This window comes from Rhinichthys klamathensis, unplaced genomic scaffold, assembly GCF_029890125.1.
Source record: "Rhinichthys klamathensis goyatoka isolate OS25496 unplaced genomic scaffold, OSU_Roscu_1.1 h1tg000172l_1, whole genome shotgun sequence".
Classification (NCBI taxonomy): Eukaryota; Metazoa; Chordata; class Actinopteri; order Cypriniformes; family Leuciscidae; genus Rhinichthys; species Rhinichthys klamathensis.
Window position 1 is genome coordinate 1,155,467 of NW_026606702.1, and position 6,182 is coordinate 1,161,648.

Genomic DNA, 6,182 nt, shown 5'->3' on the forward strand with positions numbered 1-6,182 from the left:
GTCCTTGTGCCACTTTGACTTAACAAACTTTGCATAATGGTGGGGCTAAAATCGTGCGTCCTAACCAGGCATGGCAAGACAGAAGAAGCAATAAAAGTTTTTATTTACACTGAAACCGATTCACAGTGATCAAGGGACCATTTGAAAAGTAACGTTAACGTTACCCAGTCCCCAAACCCATCTGAAACCATCCTTGTGGCTTGTTCCTGCGAGTTCCAGGTGTGTGTTGGAAGTGACTGCAGTACCTCTTATCTCGCAACATGGGCGCGCTGTTGTACTTCCTCTCCGCTTGGCCCGCAACAGTAGCCTACACTTTCCGTTCGGTTTAATACACGCGCCTTCACACTTTCTGTCACACACTCAGACAACGTGAGTACAGAACCCGGTTGTCTTAAAGGCAAGAAGAAACACCTGAACGAGCAGAGATGAGCTGCTGGCCGTTATCTGACTCGGGTTACACTCTGAGCACATCATTGGTTCTGGTGAAAACCGTTACCGTACCGCACTGATGACATCTTATTTAAGCGCGCAGGCAGATGACAAGACAAGCAACCTACTATCAGGTGAGAGCTTTGGTTCAACAGCACTAAACAAAAGTCTCTATTTCTCCCTGCCACTTTCTCTATCGCTGCCTCTTCACTCCTGTATATAAAAATGAGTGGTTTCAAATTGAAATTGCAGCTGGTAGGTGTGCGTGTCTCAATCACACCTATACGGTTTATGCAAGGCACACACACTCACTCACTCACACACAGTCATTAGTACCCAAATGACCCGCTGTGACAGAACTGCAGTCACACGCTTGCATTCTGCTTCCTGCTCACTGGCCCAGAAATCCAATCTCCCCCATCATCCATCTCCGTGTACGTGTGTGCGTTGCTGTGTGTGTGTCTTGAATGCAGGTGTTAATGTGTTTTCGTGCCTTATCTCACTCAACCAAACACTATATAAAACATATGCAGCTCAGGAAGAACACTGGAATATTCACTCTACTGTTTCACTTGGAACAGGAAGTGGTGTAGTCTAGTTTTTTGTAGTGAGTATACTGTGATAATATCCCCCCCGTGTGAAAACTTGTGTGATATTCCTTTAAAATTATGTTTTAATAGATTTGATTATTATTATTATTTTAAAAAGTAGGCTACATCTTACTATGCAATTTCTTTAATAATTCCTTCGAGTTACTTTCTTTCTCTCTACAAACTTTTATTATGGTGGGTTGTAAATTAAAGACATTTGAGGCATAAAGTCATGAAGACTTTAAAGTCTGTGAGTGTATATGATACGAATGAATGACGATAGTTTTATCAAATGAAATGGTAAAATTCTTGTGAAGTGACTCTCATAAAGGTCTGCGATGAAGTTCAAATGTGTGCATGTCCTCCTCATAGACGCTGAAAACACCATGAGTGTCACGCGCGCTTCAGTGTGTAGTAGAGCACACATTGAGCGCTCATTCATTGAAACACGCAGAACATGCAGAGTTTATTTCTATAGCAGTCTTTTTGAGATTTATACACTAGTACACTAGTTTACAAACTAGTACATATCGAGATTTGATTCGTACATCCCTACTTTTGATTTATTCTTTCAAAAATGGCCAAATTGCGTGACGTTCCGCTTTACAGTACTGTTACATTTGTGACTGGATTCCGCGATTCGATCCGCTGCGCAAACACAGACGGCGGGGTGAATTTATGAATGAAAGTTCTGTCACAAAACGATGTTGTTACGAATACTCGCGCTTTTTTAAGTGGGTATACGGAGATCCTTGGCCTTTCCTAGTGGGTATACGGAAATCCTTGACATTTTCTAGTGGGTATACGGCGTATACCTGCGTATACGTAGACTACACCACTGGGAACAAGTAATTGTGAGTATGAACACAAATTCTTCATTTTCAAAAGAATTTGAGACTGTCAAAATTAAATGCGCTCCGAAGTTTAACAGAGACTGTTTAACACAAAACATTCCTCTTGTAATAGTCTCAGGGCCCCATGCAGTTCAGAGCTGTCTCTCTTTTACCAACTGCTGTTCATTTGGCTTTGAGCTATACTATTATAGACATTGCAGCTTTGAAAATCAATATAATGATAATTGATGTTCTTGAATGATAATTCAGATGTTCTTAAATTATGCTGGGTTTTTTTTGTTGTTGAATGTATAACAAGACAAACCAGGTTTGACATCACTGATGCCATTAGGGATGCACCGATTATTATTTTATTTTTTTCCACAGATTTTAATTTTGGCCGATACCAATTTTAACAAACAACAATTGGCCGATACTGAAATTTCCCACTTTCCCTCTTATTTGAACTTTTTGTCATTAAAATCGATTAGTATGTTGATCATGTTTTAAATTAAGAAAGTTCAAAACGCATTAATTAAGGCATGCTAGCTAGTTTATTGCAGCATCAAATAATTTTCTATTGGTGAAGTATTTAAAGGGTGTGGGTATTTTCCAGGAAAAATGTTTTTCTCTAAAAGATTGGGGGAATATCCCCCTTCAGTTCATTATCATGTTACATTACATTCAGTTACATTCTTAGTTGTAATAATTATATCTTTGCCCCAAACACTACATCAGGAGAATCATTCCTGCATTCATGCTTTCAGCACTAGAGAGAGTTATTCAGAATTTTGCACCCCACCTTGCTTTTTCCCAAATAATCATTATACAGTAATATAAAAATATATTTCAGCCATTGATGTTGCATTTATAGCATTTATTAAAGTATGTTTTAACTGTGTGGTACACTTAATGCGAAAGGACCTTGAAACACTAGTGTTAACAGCTTGTGCTAATTGGCTTGGAGTAATTTGTTTATCCAGCTGTACAAATGAGACATGGGTGTGCCACAGGGACACCGCGTCTCTCCGAGTAGAACGAAAGGGCCGAACAGAGATTTCGGAGTTTGTTGCCATGGATGCAGCTTACCTCACTGTTAAGGCTGGTTTGAATGACTCTTTTAATGAATCATTTTCTTTGATTCACTTTCCGTGAAACATCTGCTGGGAATCATTGCTGTGAATCACTTCTGTCCACCATTACTTCAGAATCATTGTTCGATATTCTTTGCAGGCTTGTCTGTTACTGCATGGATGATCAATAAATAAGCAGCCCTATATAAAATGCAAGACAAGCCTCTCAAGACAAAATAAGGGGCACGAATTTAAACAACATATAACACGAAAGTTGGGTTTACACTAGCCTCAGATGGCACGCCTACAGATCTTTCACAGTCTGTTCACTGACTGCCTGTTGCATACTGCACACAAAAATGGCAAGTGGTATAAATCAGTTCAGATTAACTTGCCTATAATTAACATAAAAAAAAAAACAGAATTGATTTGTATGTCAGTCAGATCGTCTCTTGCTGTCTAATTGGTCAGAAAAAGCTTTATGCCGCAAACCAAAAGTCTGGATACACGTGTATTTACACTGGAATAGGACTCAATATCAACATTTTGGTTTTTGGCTTTAGAACGATACCAGCCTTCAGTACCTAGTTATCAATACTGAATCAATTCCCACAGCGATTTTCAAACTTATTACTACATACCCAAATATTATCATCCCTCTCATAAGATGTATACATATCACATTTAAATTGTAAAAAAAGAAAAGAAAAGAAAAAAACCCTCCCTTGCAGCCACTTGGGGATCACTGGACCCCCGTTTTAAAACCTCTGCTTTAGGTAACAAACAGGGGCAAAATTATTCATTATTCATTTATTACCTCGACAAAATGAGCTTGACTTATCGCGTTCCCACGAGTTAAAGGCACACTATGTAAGATATTTGGATCAAAATATCCAAAAACCACTGGAACAATGTTATTTTTTGTTGATTTGTATACTTACATTATCCCAAATGTTTCTAAGAATGTTTAAATACAGAGAAATAAGCAGTTTTAACCAGGACACGAACCGTGTCTGTACGTCGCCTATCAATGATATTATATCCGCGTTACCCTCGATTTCCGGTTATATTTTGTAGAAACCATGGAAACACCACAGGCGCTTTAATATATTATGTGTTTTATTAGACAGGTGAGCAACTGTTTGGGTATATTCATCGACAGAAAAACTAATAATTGTTATATAGCTCAACACAGTTAGTCTTTTTGTTTAAATCTCGTTTTCTTGATTTACCGCGAGTACCATATTTACCATGCCTAATATCGATCTAGCTCACTGCAGTGTGCAACAAGTAGGGGTGTGACGAGATCTCGTGCCACGAGATCTCGCGAGACTAAATATGACGAGATTTCTCGTCGAGTGAAAAAGCTGTCTCGCGATATCCCCATTAATATTCCACCGCTACACTCACATTCGCCTAAACTATCGTTTTGTTGTTTTTATAAAAAAATAAAAACCATTATAAACTAATGCAAAAGTCTGCTCTGCTCATCCAGCACGAGTTGCCGTTGCAATCAGTGCAGCACGAATCACAGTTCACTGATCGCATGACGATGGCGGAGGATTCGTTGTGCAACAGACTAAACGTCTGGTAAATGTCTTATCTTGTAGAATGCGCGCTCAGCACCGCTGCTCCCTATACGCGCGGTCACGAATTTGTAAGTGAAAGTAAAACACAAGCTCCCTGATGTGCATTGCGCACAAATTAGGCTGCATACATAAAATAATCCGTCTCCCAATACCCATCTCTGGACTGTTTATTTGCGGCTCTGGTCTCTGTTGGCACTGCGAATATTGAGAGAGCACTGTAACGTACAAAGGACAACAGACAAGGGAGGCTCCGTTTCTGAACTTATAATCGGAACGCAAGAACAACTGTAGAGACAAACAGCCTCGTTTCTCTCGGCCTTTTCCGAACTCACCGCATTAACCCTATAACTGCCGGTGCAAAATAAAACCGCAATTTCACAACAATTATAAAGAGTCTGTGTGCTAACTTTGATTATGGTTGCACTCGCACTTATTGTTTGCACTTAATAAGACTAAGAGAAAACAGTTATTTATTTTTGTTATTTATACGGTTTTTATTTCTCTGTTAAATGTGTGTTAAAAGGAGTTCAGTTAGGAGGTCACACACAGCCTCAATCAGAAGTTCTGAAAGCTCTTAAATGTACAGTAAGGTCTGAAGAGACTAATGTGAAATTATACAGGAGAAAAGCCAGTCAATAAAAACCTTTTACAGTGCTTGAATATTGTTTTCTTTCAATGCATTTGATAATTCATACTCATAAAGTAGACCTGAAATGACATGCATTAGAAGATTATTAGTTAAAACATTGAAAAATGCACCTGCATACTATTTTTCCAGCCATGAATTTTGTCATTGAGGATTTCTGAAAAATTGTGCAAAAATCTCGTCTCGTCTCGTTCTCGTGAGCCCAATCTCGTGTCTAGTCTCGTCTCGTGAGATAAGCGTCTCGTCACACCCCTAGCAACAAGTAATTCATATAGTAGCTGCCGAGCAAACGCACAGAGTAGCATTGTAACAACTTTCAACACACTCAAATGTATCTAATATGATAAAACAGCGCTGCGTTACCCCACACACGCATGACCGGAAGAAGTGGAAGCGGCGTAAGCCTTGCTAAGGCGATTAGCTATCGCTCCAGCGGCCTCGTTCCGCTACAACGGGTTTCGTAATGTTAATAAATCTTTAATACATTACCGGTCATCCATGAATATGATTTCTGCATGAGTCTATGGTATTCTCCACTGGCTGTAGAGGTGAAGACAACAACTCCCATGATTCTGCGAAATCATGGCGTCATCAAGCTACCTCTAGTGGCAAAAAATGAAATAGTGTGCCTTTTAATATGGCGTTCCAACAAATTAATATCTCGTGGCCTCGACATATTATCACATTCCCACGATTTAATATGTCGTGGCCACGACAAAACTTGGTGAACTGAACATGTCCTCTTCTGGCCACCATAGTTAAACACTTGATTGGTTGGATCTTTCAAATAAACAGAAGAAAAGTCTTTAAGACTTTGCAACTCTATACAGGTCCTTCTCAAAAAATTAGCATATTGTGATAAAGTTCATTATTTTCCATAATGTAATGATAAAAATTAAACTTTCATATATTTTAGATTCATTGCACACCAACTGAAATATTTCAGGTCTTTTATTGTCTTAATACTGATGATTTTGGCATACAGCTCATGAAAACCCAAAATTCCTGTCTCAAAAAATTAG